Genomic DNA, 24271 nt, shown 5'->3' with positions numbered 1-24271 from the left:
AGAGAAAACAAGGAATTATGCCTCAAAGAATTTCATCAGGCAAAAAAAAAAAAAGGAAGAAGGAACAGTTGAAGCAAAGGGAAAAGCATACGAATAGGCACAAAAGTATAACAGAAGCAAGACATACGTAGGTAACCTTACTTTTAGTAGAAATGGATGGTCAGTCTATTGGATACTTGCAGGGAAGAACTATGAGATGGGATTGGAAAGGTAGGGAGAGGACGCAGCCCATCAGATCCTGGGTGACATGCTAAGAAGTTGGGATTATTATCCTCCAGAAAAGGAAATAAATAGACTTGAGTTTAAGAAAAAGTGCTCCAGTGGCAGTGGGATATTAGTGAAATAGAATCGACCAGACTTGGAGTCTGCCTGAACACAGAGGGGGAAAAAAAGGAGGAAGGAAGAATCAGGCACAATGCTTCATTTTCTGGCTTGTATGGGGGGTGGTGTGATTTTTTAGAGAAGGAAATACTGCAAGAAGAGGTTTTAGGAGGTGGAGGGAGGACAGATATGATTCAGATTGAAAATCTTGAGTGTAAGATGTCTAAGAAACTTCTAGAGGAAGGTGTTGAGTATGGATATAGAAATAAGGGTTTAGAGTTCAAGAGAGAGGTCTGGGTTAGAGTTTCTGTGAAGAATCGAAGTATAGGTGGTGATTGAAGCCATTAGAGAAGTTGAGGAGAAAGTAAAGTCTAGAACTCAAGAAAGGGGTTATGTAAGAAATAAAGATCTCAGCATATGAGGCAGTTGAAACCCTGGGAGGACGAGATCCCCCAGCAACAAACAATGAGAAGAAAGTACAGAGCCAGTGGTAGAATGAGGTGTGCACTGGAAGAGAGGTGGCAAAAGAGACTTGAAATGGAATTATGGGACCAGGAAAATAACCACAAAAGAAAGGAAACTAAGGGAAGAGAGAAATTCAAGAATAAAAAAAGTGGCCAGGAGTGTCAAATGCTGCAGAGGCATCAAATAAGCTTAGGAGTGAAGAGTGTTTTGAGTTTTTCAATTAGGAGGTCATTGATGACTTAAGTGAGGCCAATTTGAGAAGACCAGCCAGAGCAAGTGAAGTTAACCCCTGAGTAGCTTTGCCCTGTAGAAAAGTAAAAAGAGTGTCTGGTAGCTAAAGGCAGTAATAAAATCAAGGGAGAGTTTTATTTTTTGTTCTGTTTTATTTTGTTTTTAATGTTTAAGATGTGCTCAAAAGCAGTGAGGATGGAGAGGTTCAAGATGCAGAAAGAAGAAAACTAATGGGAGCAGTGTTTTCAAGAAAGACAAATGAGTTAACAGCCGAGGGGAAAGGTTTTTTAAAGCTTTTTTCCTCAGTCTTGTTTCTTTATTGCTGTTAAGTTACATTTATGCCCCTCTCAGATCCACCACCCAATATTTCAGCAATAGATTATTTTAGACCCAAGTGTTAGGCCTTCTGTTTTCTATCTCTATGAAATTTCTTTGAGTTAACTTCAGTTTCTCATTCCAGGCTGCTGAGGACTTTCTGGATTCTGATTTTTTCTTTTGGTATAGATGCTATCCCTTCAAAGTTCACATTCATCATTCACAGATTTGGTAAGGCTGACTTCTAACTCATTGACATAAGACTGAGAAATGCACACAACCTAGATTCTTCCATTAGTATTACTACTGATTCATTAATAAACTCATGTTGAGTTCATCCAATATTCAATATACATGTCATCCAGTTCACATTCCTATCTTGTCCATCAGGTTTCTCAAGGTCAACTTTTGCCAGATTCTTGGATGTAGCCAAGATAGACCACAAATAACTCATATCCCTCCTATGCCAATTGAGTAGTTCTGTTAAAGAATGAAATAAGATCAGCCTAAGATGACCTGACTCACGCTTAGTGAACCCATCCTGGCTCAGAGAGATCAGTGCTTCCTCCTCTAAGAGCGAAGAAAGTTGCCCTGTAACATTCTACAGTCATGCCCTGGATAACTATAAAATTCAGTCATCATCATTAGCAATGCTTTTAAGTCTGTATACTTCATTTTTTGAAATTCGGAAATAATGTTTGCCCATATCTAACCTTCCTGCTTCTCTTTTACTCTCAGCAATTTCTTAAAACTCTCATTTGCAAGTTTCTCAGTGTCCTGAATGTGATTTCTGTTGTAAAGCATATTTAAACTCATTTAAAGCAACTTTGTTATTTCTTCGATCACTCCCTACATTTGGGACCAATGCCATTCTCACCTTTTAAATCTAAAGATGTTTTCTCTAGACAGGGAAGGCAGACAAATAAATATTAAATAACGCATCTTTCTCGTCCATCCATCAATATCATCTATCAATATCACATCATCATTCTGTCTTGTTACATCAAATTTAATTGTAGCGTTTTTGTTAACCACTGTTTACACTCTGGATTTTAGACACCTGAACACACTATAAAAGAGAACCCCTGTCTTACGTTGGTCTCAGTTGGCTGTCTCTTTCCTTTCATCTTATATACATCCAGTTGCCAAGTCTGGCCTCATCATAGAGCTCCCCATACAGCCCAGAGAGTTTCTTTCAGTTGTTTCTCCTTTTCTTTCTCATTAGAACTTCATTTGTGAGAATTTTAATGATCTAGACCGATTTCTCTTTTAGGTTCTCACGTCTTAGACCCGTGTCTGCTTCATCTTGAGATCTTTTAATTTTTTTTTCATGAGTTCACGAGTCTGACCAAACTCAACCTTTCCTTTCTTAGATACACTGAACTCCTAAGTTACATGGGCAGAGTTTTCCTACTACGTCCGCTTCAGGCAATTTATTTTTGATTTAATTATTTTTCATGGATTAGAGCATATTGATCTGATAGGTTACCTATAAATAATCCACTGCCTTATTTTATAAGAATATCAAAATTAACTGCAAATTTGATAAATATTGCATGTGAATTGTGGGGCAAATGGAAAATAAAAGTTATGTGGCATAATAGGTACACAAAATTATATTTCTCAACTACCAATGTGGCTTGAATTAATTATCAGAAAGAGGTTATAACTGATGAAGTAATTGCTTTAGCTTATTTTTGATATATGATTGACTAGGACAAACATTTGTACATATCAAATCCCTCTAATTTGGAGACAATCTGTTTTCTATGTTGACATACAACAGAATACACCTTTGATGTAGTTAAAATCCATACTAAAGAAAATGCTAAAACCAAGAAGTTGTCTTCATCAAAAGATGTCTTTAAAAAAGTAAAAAGATAATGTGTGAGAATATTTGTTACCTGTGTATCTGATAAGATTAGTGTCCAGAGTTTATTAAAAATTACTTCAAGTCAGTTAAGACAGCGCAAAAAAGACATAAGTAGGCTGTGTGTGTGTGTGTGTGTGTGTGTATACACACACTCACACATACATACATACATGTATTTCTTTATTTTAAGGGACACATACAAACGTGCAAGGAAATGAAGAATATAAAATTTGGGAAAATGGTGGCCTCTTTGGGAGATGGCTTAGGTTGGGATTGCTATAGGATCCAGTAGGTTGAGATTAGAGCACATGCAGTTAACTCTTGAGCAATGCAGGGGTTGGAGGTGCCAACTCTCCAAATGGTTGAAAATTCTAAATGATAAAAGTATAGTATAAATTATAGTAGGCACTCCGCATCAGTGCTTCCTCTCTATCTGCAGTTCCAATTCTGAGGATTCAACCAACCAATGGATTGTGTAATGACAAAAATTTGGATTTAAGTGGACCCATGTATTTAGTTCAAACCCAGGTTGTTCAAGGGTCAGCTGTATACAGGAAGTGTCTATGGCATGAGGTGATATGTTCAGATACTTATTATGTATCTAATTTAAACTATAATTCAATAAATATAGATATAGTGAATTTACAATGTTGTGTTAGTTTCAGGTGTACAGCAAAGTGATTCAATTATACATTTTTTTTCCGATTCTTTTCCATTATAGGTTATTACAAGATTGAATATAGTTCCCTGTGCTATACAGTAGGTCCTTGTTGTTTATCTGTTTTATATATAGTAGTGTGTATTTTATATATAGTTGTGTGTATATGTTAATCCCAAACTCTTAATTTCACACATATCAAATACTGAACGATAAAAAACAATAAGAACCCACTGGACTCGGGAGAGCACTGTATTCTGATCCAGGGTCTTTGGCTAAATTATTCTGGTACCTCAAACAAGGGACTTAGCTTGTCTGAGCCTCAGTTCCCTCATCAGTAAAGAGACTGGCTAATCTGCAAAGTGTCTTCCAATTCCCACAGTCTCTAATCCCGTGATCCAGAGAAATAACACAGTATGTAAACCAAGGAACTTCCCCAGTTAGTTTTCAATTTACACATGTTGACACAGACTCGAAATATGAGGAAAGGGACAAAGAATATTAATCTGCTAACTTATTATAAATAAATGAAAAATTCAAACAAGGAAAGACTAAATAAACAAGATTGCGTTCGATTATTTGAAACTCTACTGTCTTACCTCTGGATCAAATAGCTACTTGTACACAAGCCTCCTAGTCACCCTTCCTATGTCCCTTGCAAAATTTTAAAAGCAAGGAAAAGTTTGTATAAAATCTAGAGGAGGGCTTCCCTGGTGGCACAGTGGTTGGGTCAAAAAAAAAAAAAAAAAAAAAAAAAAAAATCTAGAGGAAATCTGAAATCTGAAAATTTAGATTTTCAGGAAGTCTAAATTTTAGGAAAACTGAAATCTAGAGGAAAATGACATTCGATGACAAAAATCTCAATCTCAAACTGAAATCTAGAGGAAAATGACATTCGATGACAAAAATCTCAATACATATCCACAGATGTGGTACAGATTGACTCAGAAGAAGGGAAAAGAAACTGCGGCCTACTTATAAAACCTCTTGACCATCCAGAGAAACCAGCAGCGTCATGTAAAGCAAAATAAAAATAATAATAATTGGAAAAATCCCACTGACATTCCTTAATTAGGACAGGAGCAGGCTTTCAGACCTGCAGTATCAAACTATTTGGTTCTCTTTTCACCAATGCAAATCAACATAGTAGCAAATGATAATAGCACATTTATGGTGCTTACTATATGCCAGCATATATAATTAGTTCACTTAATCTTCACATCAGCCCCTGTTGGCAAATACTATTGTCTTCATTTTACAGGTGAAGAAACAGGTATAGAAAGTTTAAGCGACTGTCCCCAGGGTCAGTGAGTGGCTGAGGCAGGATTTAAATCTGACCTCTTGGCTTCTAGAGTCTGGTCCACTTATCACTGAACTATACTACTCCCCAACAGCAAAAAAAAAAAAAAAAAAGTAGCTGTGCCTGATGTCTGTTGCGTGATGCATTAAAAACTACTTCAAAATTCCGTGGTATATAACAGTGGGTATTATTTAGCTTACGAGTTCATGGGATGGCTGCTTAGACCTTATGGGGCGGTTCTGGTCTTGGCTGGGCTCACTCATAGGTCTGAGAGCTGACCAGCTATTGTCAGGGGCTCACACATCCTGGGGTTAGTTGGCTGTCATCTGGGGTGACTTGGCCCTCTTCCATGTAGTTTAGGCATCCCTCCAGCAACCTAACCCAGGCATGTTCTCCTGGCAGAGGCAGAGGTGCAAGAGCAAATGGGGACATACAAGTGCTTTTCACACCTCTGCTTGTAGTCACATCTGCACACATCCCCTTGGCCAGAGTAAGTCACTGCTCTTCAGTAAGAGGAACAACAAGAAAGGATGTGGACACAGGGAGAGGAGAATTGGGGCCATTCACTTACCACAGTATCTGCTGAGAGGTACCAAAAAAGAAGCTTTTGCTGCAATGACAAGGCCTCTCCACTTGTGTCAGGGTTCTTCCCTGAGGCCATGGGCAGCGGCTCCCAAAAGGAGGGAGGTCCCAACAACATGTCATCTGGAGCCAAGCCCTTCAGACAACTGGCTTCAGAAATCTGACCTCCAGAGAAGATTCTCCAACAAGAGAGAGAAAACTCAAAGAAGCAACACAAAGTCAACTCCAACTCCCTCTCATTCCTCCCCTCTCAGGCTTCTAGATGACCTAACTGGGTACTTATATCAACCTGTCCTTCACTGTAACGTCTGAGAGGAGGATTTTTACAGCTGTCACAGGGAGAGGAAGGGAATCTAAAGAGATATTTATGCGGGAAAGTGTTTTCAGTTCCTACTAGGGTTTAGATTTACTACGTGGCAATTTCCAGGGCACTGCTTGTTGCTAATAGTTGCCTTGAGGCAGCTGAGAGAACGTGGACTGTAGGTATGGTCATCTGTGGACCGGCACCCATCTGGCTGGCATCTGGGTCTTACGACTGTCCTCTGGTTTTCATTCATTTATTGAACAAGGATGCATGGAGCACCTACACTAGGCTCTGGGAACACAATAGCTGTTCTGTGTTCACAATCCCTGGGGACCTCTTAGCCTGCTGCACTGATTTTTCACGGTCTCCCAGGTGGAAGGATGTTTCTTCCAGACCCAGAGTGCTCATTGGACTACCTTTAGGAATTAAAGTAGCATGATTATTACTATTCTGTCTCCCACACCTCTCTGTCTTTATGAGTGAATATAACCTCCTCTTCAATACATCCAGCGAAAAATATTTTTCCTGATCCCTCGAGAACAGAGATCCTATCCTACTTCATAGAAAGCAGAGAGCCTGTGCCTAGGAAGGGGTGGGGCTAAATCTGAGTTAGCTCATACAGTGGTACTGACAGTTTTCAGAAGCTACTTTTGGACACAGTAAGAGGCGGGTGATGTGAGGTGAGGTGTAAGGTGTCAGTTGGTAGGGCTCAAACCAGCACCCTGACTGCACACTCTAGTTATAACCGTTCTGACCTCAAAGATGATGTGAAAATGTGAAGATGCCATTGAGATGTTCTTTCATATACTAGATTCCCTACCTTCTCCTGGCTGTTTTGTGAGGTCAGAAGCAGAGGCAGCAGTCAAGAATGAAAAGATAGCTTATGATGGACAATTATTAACTACTTAAGAATATAACTAACTTCCTGAACGTTTTCAGCTCAACATGCCTGGCTCAAATCGAATGCTCTAAATGTGGACTTCCCTGGCGGCACAGTGGTTAAGAATCCACCTGCCAATGCAGAGGACAGGGGTTCGAGCCCTGCTCTGGAAGATCCCACATGCCACGGAGCAACTAAGCACATGTGCCACAACTACTGAGCCGGCACTCTAAAGTCCGTGAGCCACAACTACTGAGCCCACATGCCACAACTACTGAAGCCCGTGCGCCTAGAGCCCGTGTTCCACAGCAAGAGAGGCCACGGCAATGAGAAGCCCGCGCACCTCAACCAAGAGCAGCCCCCGCTCGCCTCAACTAGAGAAAGCCTGCACGCAGCAATGAAGACCCAATGCAACCAATAAATAAATAAGTAAAAAGAAGTGTTCCCTCCTCTTAAAAAATGCTCTAAATGTGTCTTCTAAAGTAATTTCACATCTCAGTGAATAAATTTCCATTGAAAAGGCATGCTCAGTCATAAGTACCCTAGTATAATGGCAGAGTATTTAGAGGGCTAAATGATACAGATTATGCATTGTGCCATGTTCAGAAAGTTTTTAAATGGAACAATCATTTTCAAGGAACAAAAATCAACCCAAGAGGATAAAAGTGAGAAAAGGGGGCTTAGATTGCTGTGCAGAACCTCCAGTCAGGCAAAGAATGACAGTTTTTCATAAGGATCTGGAGATTAAAGTCTCTGAAAAGCCTTTCTCCTATCGTGTATTAAAATAATTGTTTCTCTAATTCAAATCTCTAAGCAGCTTAATGCCTGTTCTTATCTTAGTTCAATTTAGAGAGAACATAAGAACAAAAATGATGTATCTGTTCAGTGTCTGCTTCTCTAAGTGAAATTGTTTAGGGACTTCCCTGGTGGCACAGTGGTTAAGAATCCGCCTGCCAATGCAAGGGACACAGGTCGAGCCCTGGTCCGGGAAGATCTCACATGCCGTGGAGCAACTAAGCCCGTGCACCACAACTACTGAGCCTGTGCTCTAGAGCCTGCGAGCCACAACTACTGAGCCCACATGCCACAACTGCTGAAGCCCATGAGCCTAGAGCCCGTGCTCCGCAACGAGAAGCCACTGCAATGAGAAGCCAGCGCACTGCAACGAAGAGTAGCCCCCGCTTGCTGCAACTAGAGAAAGCCTGTGCGCAGCAATGAAGATCCAATACAGCCAAAATAAATAAGTTAATTAATTTTAAAAAAATATTTAAGTAACCCCAAAGCTCTGGGCTTATGTGACTGACAACATAGCTGGACATTCTTTCCAAAGACACGGTGAAGAAAGCCTCTCCCAGGCTAAGAATCAAATTGAGAACTGGTCCTAGGATTGTTAGAGGGGTATAATAAGCTCTTCCTAATGAAATATGTTTGGGGACAACTTAACCTAATATTAGAGGGAAGAAAAAAATCTTTGTCCCGTTCAATGCTCTGAATTTAATTGAATCACATGATTTCATCAGTCAGCATTCTCAGCTGACAGAATTGGGGTTCTTACCTAGGGCAAGAGGTAACCATCTTTACTGAAGTTACTGGCTTCCTCCAAAATTGAAAGAAACCATTGATGAGCAAATGTCTGGCAATACCCCATGCTGGATTGCCTGTCGTGTGCCTCTCCTCTGGAGAGGAAGCTCTGGAACCAGTTTTCTTGTCTCAGGAATGTGGAGTACTTTGAAGGAGCACAGGAACCCTTCAAGCATGTACTGAAAACCTCATGGCAACCTAACCTGTTTGAGGACCCATGTCATGCATCTGAAAAGGTGGTACCCCTTATGTCATCAGGGGTGGCCTACTTCTAATCAACTGGTAATGACTGTCTGAAGTGCTGTGTGGAAAGTGATCTGAAGACCCAACTCCCCGACAACTGGTGCTGTCAGTCATAATTATGGCACATTTGGCATGATTTTGTCATTTCTAGTTCTGTTGACTTCAAACTACTATTTTTCCTTGCATTTTCTCATTTCTTTAAAAACACAGGGGAAAGGAAACCTGGTTGGGGGTGGGAGCGTGGGTTTAGGTCCTCTGCAGTTTCAACAATGAAGATGGCCCTATATTTGTGTCATTCTCTGACAGTTTGTTAGATGCTTATTATAAAATGGTACAAGCATTTCTGAACCACAGTCTCCAGCATGGGAATACTTGGAGAAGTGGACCACTGGCCCTTTCTGTTCTGGAGACAGGGAGGGAAATGCACCTCCTGGAATCCCAAAGAGCAAGAAAAGGTTTTGAAACGGCCAGGTCTCTTCTTATCACCTGCTAGACAACAGGCGCAGCTGCATTTGAGGACTGACGTTTCCTGGAGATGGCTGCTTTCCTTTCTCTCCATCCTTTTCCATGCCTGGTACCATAGTGGATATTCAACATGTTATTTGTTGAGATAAGGGTGGAATCCATGCTGCCTAGAGTTGCCTAAAGATGTGCGAAACTGCCACCACTTAGGAAACATTTTTTAAATGGTCACATTCCTGGATTAGCACGCACAGGCATTTTTTTTTTTTTTAAACTCACAACACAATGCAGAGGAGCTTTCTCTGTCTCTTCCTGCCTTCTCAGTACATCCCCACTAATCTGTCTCAGAGAACATCGGGGCTAATTCTGTCCTGCCCTTCGTCCCTGTCTTAACCACAATTAGAAAACAAGGACTCCACATCACCTCTCACCCTGTGGTCTCTCATGCCCACACAGCTCCATGCATCTCTAATTGATCCCATCACCCACCTTCCTCAGCCCCTACATTGCTGCCCTATAAACTCCAAAACTCACAGGTCTGTCATCAGTAAAGCCCCTTATCTTCTTAACCTTGTCTGAACAATTCCTTCTTCTTCTTACCGTGAACTTGGCTTTCTTAATTATATTGCTTCCCTGCAGCCCTCCCAACTGGCCATGTTTTATTTCCTATACCCCTCGTGTTACTGGACTTAGAGACAGGGTGGGTATTTTCCTTGCTCTTCATTGCCTCTTGTAGACTCTCCTTAAAAGTCACTCAGCTTGGGCTTCCCTGGTGGCGCAGTGGTTGAGAGTCTGCCTGCCGATGCAGGGGACACGGGTTCGTGCCCCTGTCCGGGAAGATCTCACATGCCGCGGAGCGGCTGGGCCCGTGGGCCATGGCCGCTGAGCCTGCGCGTCCAGAGCCCGTGCTCCGCAATGGGAGAGGCCACAAGAGTGAGAGGCCCGTGTACCACACACACAAAAAAAAAAGTCACTCAGCTTGTAGTTATCAGAGAAATGCAGATCAGAACTACAATGAGGTAACACCTTGCACCGGTCAGAATGGCCATCATAAAAAAGTCTACAAATAACAAATGCTGGAGAGGGTGTGGAGAAAAGGGAACCCTCCTACACTGTTGGTGGGAATGTAAATTGGTGCAGCCACTATGGAGAACAGTATGGAGGTTCCTCAAAAAACTAAAACTACATTTTGATCCAGCAATCCCACTACTGGGCATATACCCAGACAAAACTATAATTCAAAAAGATACATGCCCCTCTATGTTCACAGCAGCTCTATTTACGATAGCCAAGGCATGGAAACAACCTAAATGTCCATCGACACATGAAGGGATAAAGTAGATGTGGTACATATATAAAATGGAATATTATTCAACCATAAAAAAGAATAAAATAATGCCATTTGCAGCTACATGGATGGACCTAGAGATTATCATACTAAGCAAAGTAAGTCAGAAAGAGAAAGACAAATACCATATGATGTCACTTATATGTGGAATCTAAAATACGACACAAATGAACCTATCTATGAAACAGAAATAGAATCAGGGATATAGAGAATAGATTGGTGGTTGCCAAGGGGGAGGAAGGTGGAGGTGGGGAAAGACTGGGAGTTTAGGATTAGCAGATGCAAACTGGCATATGTAGAATGGATAAACAACAAGATCCTACTGTATAGGACAGGGAACTATATTCAATATCCTGTGATAAACCATAATGGAAAAGAATATGAAAAATAATGTATATATATATGTATGTATATATATGTATACATAACTAAATCACTTTGCTGTATACCAGAAACTAACACAATATTGTAAATCAACTATACTTCAATTTAAAAAAAAAGTCACTTAGCTTGAAGACTCATACCATCAGTCAGTACCACCCACCCTGCCTCCTTGGCGCCCTTACATGAAGTCTTGGACCACCCCATCTCCCATCTCCCATCTTTGGAGATTCTTGTTCTTGGCTCACTGTTACTTTCCCACCAACCCTAATCTTGTCACCAGCTTCTTCATTCACCTTTGCTCATTCGTCCCATCTCCTGGACTCCCCTTTCCTCTGTGTATGCTTGCTAATTAGGCGATCGCATACTCTGATGACTCCCAAAATATGTCTCCAATTTATATACACCACTGCCTCCTTGACATTTCTGTTGAATGTCTAATAGGCATCTCTAAATTTATATGTTCGAAATTGAACTTATTTTCCCCAGTCCCCAAATCTACTCTCTTCTATTGCCTCCCCCATGTGGACAGAGACTTTATTTTGTGCACTGCTGTTTCCCTAATGCCTATCATGTAGTAGTTTATCAATAAAAGTTTAATGAATGCATTACTTTATATCTTCACAATGGTAGTTGAAAACTAAATGTACAACAGACAGTATTTTACTCCTACTTCATTGTGAGGGAGAAAGCTAAATAGGATTTCGTGAGCTTGTTCTGGAAATGTGATAGCACTGCACTATTACTGGTATTCGAGTACCTGGTAACTGACCTGTAAACTAACCTTTGTACAATACCAACTCTGATTTCTCTGCTAAGGGTCTCTGCTCCAATCTAATACAGATTCCTATCAAGGTCACCCTCTTCAATGACAGGTTTGATGGTGCCACTTTTCTGCTCAAAATCCTTCAGTTATTTCCTTTTGAGTATATAATAAAAGGTTGATTTCCTCTGCCTGCCACGCAGAGCTCTCCTCTTCCGAGTTTGCACCTACCTCTCCTCTTTTATTCTGGTTCCTGAATACACCTGTGTCAACCAGAACGTATTATCTCATATAACTGTAAAGATCTCTATGTACTAAAATAGAAAGATGGTCAAAATATGTCAGGAGAAATACAAGCTGTGGAACAGCATGTACAGTATGATTCTACTTTATGTACTTTAAAGTCTAGAAAAATAAAGACATACCACATATTAATTCCAATGATAAAGATTTTCAGTTTATACCAATATGTATTAGTGTTTTATTTTTGAAAAGGTTCACAAACTCATAGAGAAAGAGATCAGAGTTGTGGCTACCAGAGGTGGGAGCAGGGGGAATAGAATAGAACAGAATAGAATAGAAAGCCCAGAAATAAACCCACACACCTATGGTCAATTAGTCTATGACAAAGGAGGCAAGAATATACAATGGAGAAAAGACAGTCTTTTCAGTAAGTGGTGCTGGAAAAACTGGACCGCTCTCAATACATGTAAAAGAATGAAAATAGAACATTCTCTAATACCATACACAAAAATAAACTCAAAATGTGTTGAAGATCTAATGTAAGACTGGACACTATAAAACTCCTACAGGAAAACATAGGCAGAGCACTTTTAGACATAAATGGAAGCAGTACCTTTTTTGGCCCAACTCCTAGAGTAATGAAAATAAAAACAAAAACAAACAAATGGGACCTAATTAAACTTAAAATCTTCTGCACAGCAAAGGAAACCATAAACAAAATGAAAGACAACCCACAGAATGGGAGAAAATATTTGCAAATGAAGCGAACAACAAGGGATTAATCTCCAAAACATACAAACAGCTCATGCAGCTCTATGTCAAAAAAACAAACAACCCCATCAAAAAATGGGCAGAAGATCTAAATAGACATTTCTCCAAAGAAGACATACAGCTGGCCAAGAAGCACACAAAAAGATGCTCAACATTGCTGATTATTAGAGAAATGCAAATCAAAACTACAATGAGATATCACCTTACACCAGTCAGAATGACCATCATCAAAAAATCTACAAACAATAAATGCTGGAGAGGGTGTGGAGAAGAGGGAACCCTCCTAACACTGTTGGTGGGAATGTAAATTGGTACAGCCACTATGGAGAACAGTATGGAGGTTCCTGAGAAAACTAAAAATAGAACTACCATATGATCCAGTAATCCCACTCCTGGGCATATATCTGGAGGAGACCATAATCTGAAAAGATGCATGCACCCCAATGTTCATTGCAACACTGTTTACAATAGCCAAGACAATAGAAGCAACCTAAATGGCCATCGACAGATAAATGAATAAAGAAGATGTGGTACATATGTACAATGGACTATTACTCAGGCATAAGAAATGAGATAATGCCATTGCAGCAACATGGATGGACCTAGAGATTATCATACTAAGTGAAGTAAGTTGGACGAGAAAGACAAATATCATATATTACTCATATGTGGAATCTGATTTTAAAAAATGATACAAATGAACTTATTTACAAAACAGAAACAGAATTACAGGTATCGAAAACAAACTTATGGTTACCAAAGGGGAAATGTGTTGGGGAGGGATAAATCAGGAGCTTGGAATGAACATACACACACTACTATGTATAAGATAGATAACCAACAAGGACCTGCTGTATAGCACAAGGAACTCTACTCAGTGTTCTGTGATAACTTATATGAGAAAAGAATTTGAAAAAGAATGAATATATGTATAACTGAATCACTGTGCTGTACACCTGAAGCTAACACAACACTGTAAGTCAACTATACTCCGATAAAATTAAAATAAAAAATAATAATTTTTTTTTAAAACACCGATCATTTGGTCACTTGCTCATATCCTTGAAAAGCTAAGAACTCCTTCATCTTTAAGTTCCTACCAACTAGCTGAAGGATTTGGCACATAGTTGGTGTTCATAGTAGTTTGCTGACTTCTAATGATTCTGCTGAGAAACCTTAGATTATCACCCAAATCAACTTAGTTTGTTAACAAAAAGCTAGTAGGTGGGACTTCCCTGGTGGCACAGTGGATAAGGCTCTGCGCTCCCAATGCAGGGGGCCCAGGTTCGATCCAGGTCAGGGAACTAGATCCCGCATGCATGCTGCAACTAACAGTTCACATGCCGCAACTAAGGAGCCGGCGAGCTGCAACTAAGACCTGGTCCACCAGATAATTTTTTTAGGACTGCAGCCATTTAGACCATAGGGATCATTTGCAAAACTGCTTCCGTCCACCTCTCTTACTAAGTAAGTAAATAAAATGTGCATCAACGTCATCCAGGACTTGCTTTTCAAAGACTTCTCTTGACTCCTCATCTCATCACTCTCATTTTCCCACACATGTAACATCTACTGAGCTCTGACCTTCCCGGTCTCTGAGTCTGAAGCATCCCTGAGGAAGGGCAGGGTCAGTGAAGGCCAAGGCTGGTGAGCCTCTCAGGTCAGAGTTCTAGGCTTTCCGCTCTACCAGCCCCTGAAGTTAAGGAGTAGCAAAGCCTTGTTGTAGGACTTTACATTTGTCCCCAAACAATGTTCTCAAACATCAAAATCATTTTGAATTTTTTTCTGCTTTCTCTAATATTAGCTATACCTGCCAGTTTTGTGTCACTATACATTTAACATTCCTTATATGTATTCATCTGTGTCTATGAATTAAAAATATACATATCCCTAACGGCAGAATATCAAAGAGAAAATTTTGTGGCCCAATTTAGTTTGACATAGATCCAATAATAATCCCTTCCTCAGTGTAGCTGTAAATCTACCTAAAAATATTATCATACACTCTACATTTCTTCATATCATTCACTGATAACCAACAGGATGCTGGAGGATGGAAACACACACACGCAAAAACAAGGTTATGGTATTTGCATTTGTTCTTTAAGGAGTGGCCAAATAGGGAGGTGTAGTCAGCCCAGGCTGAGAGGTAGACCATTGTATTTTCTGCTACCTGAGGAGCAATGCCTGATGGGGTTTCCTGGGTTGGTCTCTATTCAAATGGCAGGCTTCTCTCCATTATCAAAAACATGAGTGGAACAGAGCCCAGTGTGTTAAAATAGACAGAAAATTGCTTGATTTATCTGAAATACTTATCACTGAAGATTTTGGAGTAGAAAGACACAATCATAGCTGTGCCTTAGAATCATAACTCTTTAGTAGCGGGGTAACTAATGGCATAAAGGGGTTGAGATCTCAAAGGCAGCAGGAGCTGGTAGGACAAGATTTCAGTAGTGTAGCTGAGAGAATATGGAGGCCTGCATAAGAACATGGCAGTTGGCATAGGAAAAATGAGATACACAGGATGGGCACTACAGTAAGAAAGACATGGCAGCTGACCAGGTACGGGGTGGGAAGAACAAGAAAGCTGGAGGAAGTGTCTAAGATGATGTTGAGATTTCTAGCCTGGGTGACTGAGGAGATGTTGGTTGGATTTACCAGGATAGTGAACTCTAGAGAAGTTGCACATTGAGGGGAGGAGACATGCTGAATTTCATTTCAGACTTGTGGTATTTGGAGTGTCTGTGGAGCACAAGGTTGGTGGTCAGGAGAGTAAACAGGACCGAGAATGATAATATGAGGGTCAATGGAATCAATATAAGAGTGGAAGCCATAGAAAGATGAGATCTCCCAAGAAGAATACATGGAAAGAAAATGAAAAGAGGGGAAAGGATAGGTCCTAGGAGAGCACTACAATTTACAGACCAGGTAGAAGAAAAGGAAAAATGAAAGGAGCCAGTATGGTCAGAGGCAGGCGAAAGTAGTGCTCTTAAATACCAAGAAAGGAAAGTGATGGGGGTGGTGATCAGTCAACCCCCACTCTTACCCCAGAGCCATGTCAAGAAGCATTGAAAAGGACAAGTGAACAGAAATCAGAGTAAGAGAAAGGACTGAGCACTTACTAAGTAGGCATTAGGCTAAGCATTTTACAGGCATCATCTCTTAATGCTTAATTGACACCAGAGGTTCAAATCCTGGCTCCACCGTTCACTAGTTCTGTGAGCTTGGATAAACGTACTGTGCTTTAAATGAGGGTGACTCATCACCTCACAGGGTGGCATGAGGATCGTGTAACAGAAGGCATTTCAAGGTATGTAGTTGGTTATGTGGTCAATGAGAGTCATTATCATCATTCCCTTGGGTTTGCTTTTATGCTATCTGTCTCCCCCACAGAAATCCCCATGAGCCCAAAAATCATGTGTTTTGTAAGTGTTATTTGTTATTCAGTTTTGTCAATGACTGAAAATCCCCAATGTCTGCAAGTAGTAGGCACTCAATAAATACTAGCTGAATAACTGAACAATCTCATTTCATCTGCATATCCTTGCCTATGGGTACACCTTTGGTTCTCCTTAAAGAAGGAATGAATTCTCATACACATGCACTGGTCCATTGTAGGTTTTTCAATTTTCACAGGAGGATGTCATTCTTAACCACACGTTAATTGCCTATTAGTTAAAAGATCCCGGACTGAGGGGGAAATGGAGAGTTACTAATCAATAGGCATGAGGTTTTAGTTAAACAAAAGGAAGAAGCTCTAGAAATCTGCTGTACATTGGACCTATAGTCAACAATAACATATGGTACTAAAATATTTGTTAAGGGGATAGATTTCATTTTAAGTGTTCTCACCACAATAAAATAATTTTTTAAAATCTTTCATAAAATACAAAAATATAAGACAATCAGTGATCCAATACATTGATAAAAGAGGACCGATTACTTAGTATTTTATTTTTATTCCTTCATACCTTGAGATAATATCATTTGCAAATAGCAAGACTAAGAATACTTTGACTCTTGAAAATTCATATTTGTGGAAATAAGATGCTTGTCAAGAAGCATCATTTTATAGATGGAAAAACTAGTTGATTATTCAGTCCTGGCTAATGCGATGACTTCATATTCTCTTATGTATTTTAGTGCATGTGGTATTGTTTGCTTATTCAGAAAAATATATATATTCTACTTAAGTCTTAATAAAATAACAGCTAACAGTTATTGAGTGCCTGCTAAGTGGTTTTGAGATACTTAATCATATAGTTCTCACACCACTCTCGTGAGAACTCATTTCACAGGTGAGGAAACTAAGGCATAGACAGGTTAAGTTCAAAGACATACAGTAGTAATTAGTGGATTTGCGATTTGAACCTACGTGCCTTAGGCACTAAAGTATAAGAAATTGCTTATGATGAGACAAGTATCTAATAAAATCACATTTTATTGAAGGATTTTTAAATACAACCCATAGTAAGAAATATATTTCACTTTGTATTATACATTCTCCCTCTGCCTATATGTTACATACTCAACAAAAGTTTCACATAAAAACACTTGTCCTTAGGATTGGGAGTTTGGGATTAGCAGATGCAAACTAGTATATACAGGATGAATAAACAACAAGGTCCTACTGTATAGCACAGGGAAATATATTCAATATCCTGTGATAAACCAAAATGGAAAAGAATATGAAAAAGAATATGTATATATGTATGACTGAGTCACTTTACTGTACAGCAGACATTAACACAACATTGCAAATCAACTGTACTTCAATAAAATTGAAAAGAAAACACTTGTCCTTACTATGTATAAAACTCTAATATATTCAATTTTATTCCATTCTTTTTCACTAAAAAATTCTAGTTGAACCCTACCTTGTATACATTTGTTTCACAATCAACTAATGGTTTGAGACCTGCAGTTTGGAACACCACAATAAGGGACATATATAAGACACAGTAACACTAAATGAAGCTAATAATAACTAGGGATGACATTTATTAAGCATCTACTATGTGCCAAAATAGTGTCATTGATATTTATGTATAATATCCTCAATTCTCATTACAACCCTGAAAAGTAACTCAATCTTTTTTCACAGAAGAAACCGGGATGAGGAAAGGTTAAAAGATTTGTCCTACAGAGAGTAGCCTGAGCAAAGGTTCCTTCCGCTAGTCTACTCTAACAATAACATTGTAGTATTATTAAACAATGAAATCCATGTTTAAAAAAAGATGCAGGTCTGTATTTCACTAGCAGGAAACTCATTAAAAGGCAGTATCTAATTCACTGCTACCCAGTAGTTTTTAAAAACCTAACCTGAGAGAAACTATAATTAGTTTCTCTAATTAGGAGTGAAGAATATATAGTCTACCCATTCTTTTAGAACATGCTTACTATTATGAGTCAGATACTGTTCTAAATACTACACAATCCTCATTTAATCCTCATGATGACCTGAAGAGGTAAGTGCTGTAGCATTATTAGCCCCACTTTACTAACGAAGAAACAGAGGCACGGGAATTTAAGTCACACACCTAGTAAAAGCAGAGCAGGTTTCCAGCCTAGCAGTCTTAACCTTTCATTGTGCTGTATCTCTCAAGTTCAACCTAGACCGAATCATAATCTCACACTATTGTTTTTGTGCATTTAGCTTTGATGTGATGTCATTGGCCTATGTTGAGTTGATATGAGGTCCCATATAAAGAACAGCACCAACATACTCAGTATTGTCATTGTTTATCATGTCCCTTATGAGAACTCACGATGAATTCCTATCCAGTCACTATATCAGAAAGATTCTACTCTTCAACGGCTGGTTGGTTTTTATCATATAGCTACTGTGAAATGTGAAAATGACCAGTATTTCTTTATTGTGTTGACTATTAGACAACTTATACTCAAGGATGTAACTCCTGTCTCCATATTTACTTCTTCTTCTGTTCCAACTGCTCTTGGATGCTTGCTTACTTTATTTGGTGGAAGTTGGTATAACGTCTTTTTGGAACAAAATGAGAATACATAAACATGCCTCAGTGCATATTTATGAATTATTATTCACCTTCATACAGATGAAATTGATACTAGGAGACATTTGAATAAAGTACTCAAGTCTGTAGCACATAGTTTAGCCCTTAATATTATGCTGACGTATTTGTAAGCTGCTTTTCCCAGGCTGCCCAAGTTTGTGTGGAGAAATACATCATAATTATAGTAATCATCCTAGCTTCACCCGAGTTGTGTGACCTTAATGCAATTCATGTAATCTCTCTGCGCCTGTTTCCTCTTCTATAAAATGGAAATAATATATGTACCACATAGAAGGTGGCTGGGCAGAAGAAGAGTTAATTTATGTCAAGCGCTTACAACAGTTCCTAGGACACATGCATAATATAGGTCATCACCTTTACCGTCACCATCACGTCCCCCTCCATCTCCTACTCCTTCCTCTTCTCCTTGGATCTTGCCCATGTTGTTTTTGGAGAACTTTCAGCCCCTCTCAAAGTGTTATCCTTACTTCTAAGGGGGGGGGGGCCAGGGAGGTCTCAGGTGTTTCCACTGTCAGTTTTCTCAGGTGCTTCCCCTCTAACTTACTACCTTGTTTCCCACTTCCATCAGTGCCACTTGAGGGTTGCCCAGCCCAGCCCTCTCGTGCAGCTACTGACCCTTGTGCCTAACATGCTTCCTCAATACTGAACAACATGCAAATCTTTAACGTGTACTATCCCCTGGAGTCCTAAGACTTTGCTTCTGCATCACAACCATGCCAAATCTTATCACCTAAGCTCTCTGATGCAGCGTTCCTTCTGCTGAGTTTCCTTTATCCCATCTCGCTATGGAATTGAACATATGTCCTTGAGGCTTAGTCAAAACCAATATCCTGAACACGTGCCACGCTGCCCTCTCCATCCCCTTGCCCTCACTCCTTCTCCACGCAGGAGCCCCTTCCCTTGTTCTCCTTCTGCCAATACCCATCCCTCACCAAACCCATGCAGCCATGTATGAAACCCAGCTTGGGATCAGCTGACACCCTCCTACAGATCACTGTCTGTTTCCTGTATTGGCGAGCACTCCCCACTTAGCTTGATCTCAAATTGCTTGAGGTTAGAGAGCACGTCTGAGAATTCCTCGCCTTCACAGCACTTAGTTCGGAACTGAACACAGAGGCGGTTTTCAGAAACAGTTGTTGGTTGACTGATTAATTGGCATTGGTCTTGATAGCTCCTGGCCAGACCAGAATAAGAAAGCTCTTTGGGGAGGGAAACATTGTCTCAGGTAGAGTGACCTAGCACCCCAGTTTGTTCAAGACTACCTCCATCTTAGCACTGAAAAGTCCCATGCCCCAGGAAACCCCTTGGTCCTGGGCAAACTGAGATGGTTTGTCACCTAGCTCCAGGAGTCCCCAGTTCAAACTACACCCTTTACACTCCACACCAGATACCAGTCCTCTCATTTCCACGTCATGTGTCTGCCCCTACATCCCTGGACACACATACATACTCACATGAGTCATAGCACCATTTATCTATCCCCTGCTCTCCCAGCTTGTATCCTGTCATAAATTAGTGGTCCACAATTGCTTCAGACTACCGACCAAAGAAAAACGTACTTGTCATCTCAGCCTCTTCTCTCAGCTTTGTGACCTCCCCACTTATCCCTCTGTGACATTCATTTTTCTCCAATCAGCAGAGAACCTGGGTAGAAACACAGTACTCTCAACTCTGAGAGGCTGGATTTCAGGTATTGCTGGCTTCTGCCTTCTGAATCTTTGTGGAATGATCAGGATTTAATGCATTTTCATATATCGGGTTGTCATTCTTAGAAAGCAACAGCTGAGGAAAATCCCTGGTACATGAGCTCCTTCTACCTCATTATCTCCCCACATCCATAATTGCTTTTTTCACACTAATACCGTCAACCCTTCCACCAGCACTTGGGTCCAGCACAGCCTCACCATCTGCTCATGTGACACCAACATTATGGCCTCCCTCCATGCCTCCCTAAATGGGGCTGGAGAAGGCAGCGGAGATGGCAAGTGTGCCAGCTGGCACGAGTGACACAAACCTAGACAGTGATGAATCATGGCCCAGGACAGGGCAGAGGAAGGGAGGACACCGACGGCTAATTGTGTGTCATCAGTGCTGCAAGGCAGAGCTCTTTGCTTGTGGAGGCAGAATCAACGTGCTGTTTCTGTTCCTGCAGTAAATGCATAAGCTTCTTTTTAATATATGGTCGCAAGAGAATGTTCAATAGAAAAGAAACCTAGAAATCAAGATCCAAATTGTTCTATATTTGCTTCTGTGCATCTCTAACTGGTATTTTATTGAGGACTCTCCAGGGAGCTTGAGGATGGCTTTAAAGTGACAGGAAGGGGTTTCTGGCTGCTCAGGGGAGGAACCAAGGCCAAGGTGAGTCATGCTGATGGGCCAGTTCTGTCCCGTAGGCTGTGGAAGTTCCCATCTACCTCTACCACCCTGCGTCTCCAAGGTTCTCTGTTCTTTATGCCCTGCACTTGATTCATCCATTCGTTCAGTTCTCTCTGAATGCTGTTTCCATAGTTAAATTGGCCAAGCAGCTCTTCAAGATTTTTTCTATGTATAGCAAATTTAGATATATTGACCTTGGCTTTTTTATTGTTACTGTTGATTATGATGTATTTGATGTTAAGACAATTCTGTTTTAAAAGTTTCTATTCTTCATTTTTCTGAGTCGTCTTACATATATATACACATATATACATATATATAATATATATACATATATAATATATATACATATAGATCGTATATATAGAGATCATACATATACATATATATACACACACACATTATTTTGCTTTCATTTACTTCATTTTCACCTTTTTCTCTTTTAAATGGAAGTGGTAGCACAAATGTCCCTTGTAAAATATAATATTCTTCCTCAACAGAGGAAGCTAGATGCCATTTTTGTTTTTGTTTTATCCAGAAAGCCCCCATCGATCCTGCCTGTTCTCCAAGCTTATTTCTCCTAAGGGCTGATGAAGCTGAGAGAGAGAAATATGTTTCCTGCCACATGGATGAGATACAGAGAAATCAGATCAAGGCTGTGCAGGAGACAGAAACAGCCCCAGAGGCAGAGCCCCCAAACTGTTGGAATCCTAGCGTTAGCTCCAAAACATCCGGGTCAGCTGGCTAGGTTCCCTCCTGTCGGGGTGACTCAATTGACTAGTGCAGCACAAAAGAAATAGAAACGTCATGGCCTTGACTTTATAAACTAGCTACTAGCAAGAGCGCCAATCAGTGGGGCAGCTTGGGAGCACCTATCTCTCTTTCCTATAGGAAACATCCTTATCCAAGTCTCTTCTCTGTTGCTAAAGAGACAAGAAATAAACAAAATGCTTGAAACAGTAGAGATGGCGGGCATGAGCACTGGCAATTTACACGTGCCAATAAACAACTTCAGGCACAGAGAAACACACGCGAATGTCTAGAGTTTACTGGATGGTCAGAAGTTGTGCCAGGAGGTCCACCGGGGGAGAAGGGGTAGAAAATGTCAGATAATGGAACGAAATCCTCGTAGAGCCAGGAACAAGTCATATGTGAGAGAGAGTGACTGCAAAGTATGATTTGGAGCCTACCTGGAGATGAAGGTGGTGATGGATACAGCCAAAAGGTAAAGACCTTTGTAACAGGATGGTTAGGCGTTTGTACTTTAGACACGTTAACGCTGGAGATACTCGAGGCTTCTGAACCAAAGAGGAAAGGCTTCTAACCAAAGAGTTAGAGAAAATGGAAGGTCGAGGGAAGATTTTTTTTTTTTTTTTTGGTTGGGGGGTGCCACACTGGGTCTTCGTCGCTGTGCGCGGGCTTTCTCTGGTTGTGGCGAGTGGGTGCTACTCTTCTTTGCAGTGCGCGGGCTTCTCATTGTGGTGGCTTCTCCTGTTGCGGAGCACGGGCTCTAGGTGCGCTGGCTTCAGTAGTTGCAGCATGCGGGCTTGGTAGTCGTGGCTTGCGGGCTTAGCTGCTCCGCAGCATGTGGGATCTTCCTGGACCAAGGATTGAACCCATGTCCCCTGCGTTGGCAGGTGGATTCTTAACCACTGTGCCACTAGGAAGTCCTGAGGGAAGATTCTTAATCCAAATGACCCTTAAAGAAAATGATGCCTTCTGCTAGAGTGAGGAGGAATTGCAGAGCTAACGTACCAGAAGCAGGTGTGAGAGAGTGGGCAAAGTTCAAGGCTCTGCTTCAGTGTGGTGGCTAAAGAAATGGATATGAACGTGGATAAAGACGCCAAATGGTGCCTCTCCCCATAACTCTCCACACTTTTGTGTATGATGCGATTTTGATGCTGTGACCCAGGTGTTTTGCCCCCCTAGGGATCAGAAAATGTGGGATTCTAGTCCTGGGTCTAACACTAACTAGCTATGTGACCTTAGGTTAGTCATTCCAGGGCTGGAATAAGAACTTGAGACTAAAACCTAAAGGATTATGGTTTCCGCCTCCCTGCCCCTTATGTACTTCCAGACAGAAACAATTTTTAAGCCATAAAGGATGTACAAAGATGCCCTACCAAGTTCTGATTCTTCTCCCAAAATGATTACTTTGATACTTTTAAACAAATCAACATTTAAAAATATTTTTCCCCATTTTAGTTTCCCTGCTTTGCTGATTGTCAGTCTAAGGACATGTTTGGTTTCCCTGTTGGATAATCCAGCTGTCGTCGGTTCTCCTTGCTGGGCCTCTGTTTTCTCATCTATGAAATAAAGATTTTAGGTGGGAGGATCTCCAAGATCTTTTCCAGCTTAACTTTCTGTAATTTCGTAACCTCAAAGACCTCTTTTCTGTCTACCTTTATCACCGTCTCATCTTGCCATTTGGTGTTTCCTAATGGGAATGAGAAAAATAATGGCATTTCCATACTCCCCCAACTCCTCATACCTATTAAAGGCTACATCTAAACCTCGGTGAGTATCTGGGACATTTCTGAATCAAATGAAAGGATAATTGTGTCCCTTTTTGTGTCCAAACCTTATGAAGGATATATGTCTATAATAAGATGTGATCATCAGTAAAGTCCTTTACTTACTGGTAGAAAGCATTTTGGAATAAAGGCAAAATCTTTTTGGAAAAGGATAAAAGTTATGACTGATATAGGATACCTATACAGTGTTTTCATCCACACCGGTAGTTTAGGTTCTGAAGATTTCCCTTAACCTTTCTAGGCTTCAGCTTTCCTGTTTGTTCATTCATGCATCATTTACCTGCCTCTAATACTTTATAATAAAGTAAGTCTATCTCTAACATTTTATGAAATTGCCCACGAACAGATCTCACCCTACATCTTGCCAATTCATATGCCACTATCCTTTGACTTTTCACCTCTGTCCTGAATGGCAGTATTGCCTTGGTTCCCACGCATCCCCTGAGAGGGGCGCAGCAGAACCTGGGTCTCTCTACAAGCCTTGCTGTGGTCTGCTTCTCAGGTGGGAGCTGTTCATTATTTTCTGGAAGGTTTATGTAACAGATGTTACAAGGCAGACAAGTAAGCACATACTCCCTGAGCCCGAA

At 40.6% G+C, this 24271-nt stretch overlaps 1 protein-coding gene across 3 annotated transcripts in view; it reads left to right on the top strand.

The window, feature by feature from the left end:
• The window catches only part of PLPPR1 (phospholipid phosphatase related 1), a 350894-nt gene that overhangs the window by 278782 nt on the left and 47841 nt on the right, over positions 1-24271 (top strand). The gene's annotated exons all lie outside the window — the stretch shown is intronic.

The sequence above is a fragment of the Neophocaena asiaeorientalis genome, unplaced genomic scaffold (genome assembly GCF_003031525.2).
Source record: "Neophocaena asiaeorientalis asiaeorientalis breed wild unplaced genomic scaffold, Neophocaena_asiaeorientalis_V1.1 scaffold192, whole genome shotgun sequence".
NCBI lineage: Eukaryota > Metazoa > Chordata > Mammalia > Artiodactyla > Phocoenidae > Neophocaena > Neophocaena asiaeorientalis.
Note: the sequence above shows the minus strand (reverse complement) of the source record. Positions and strands in the feature narration are given on the sequence as shown.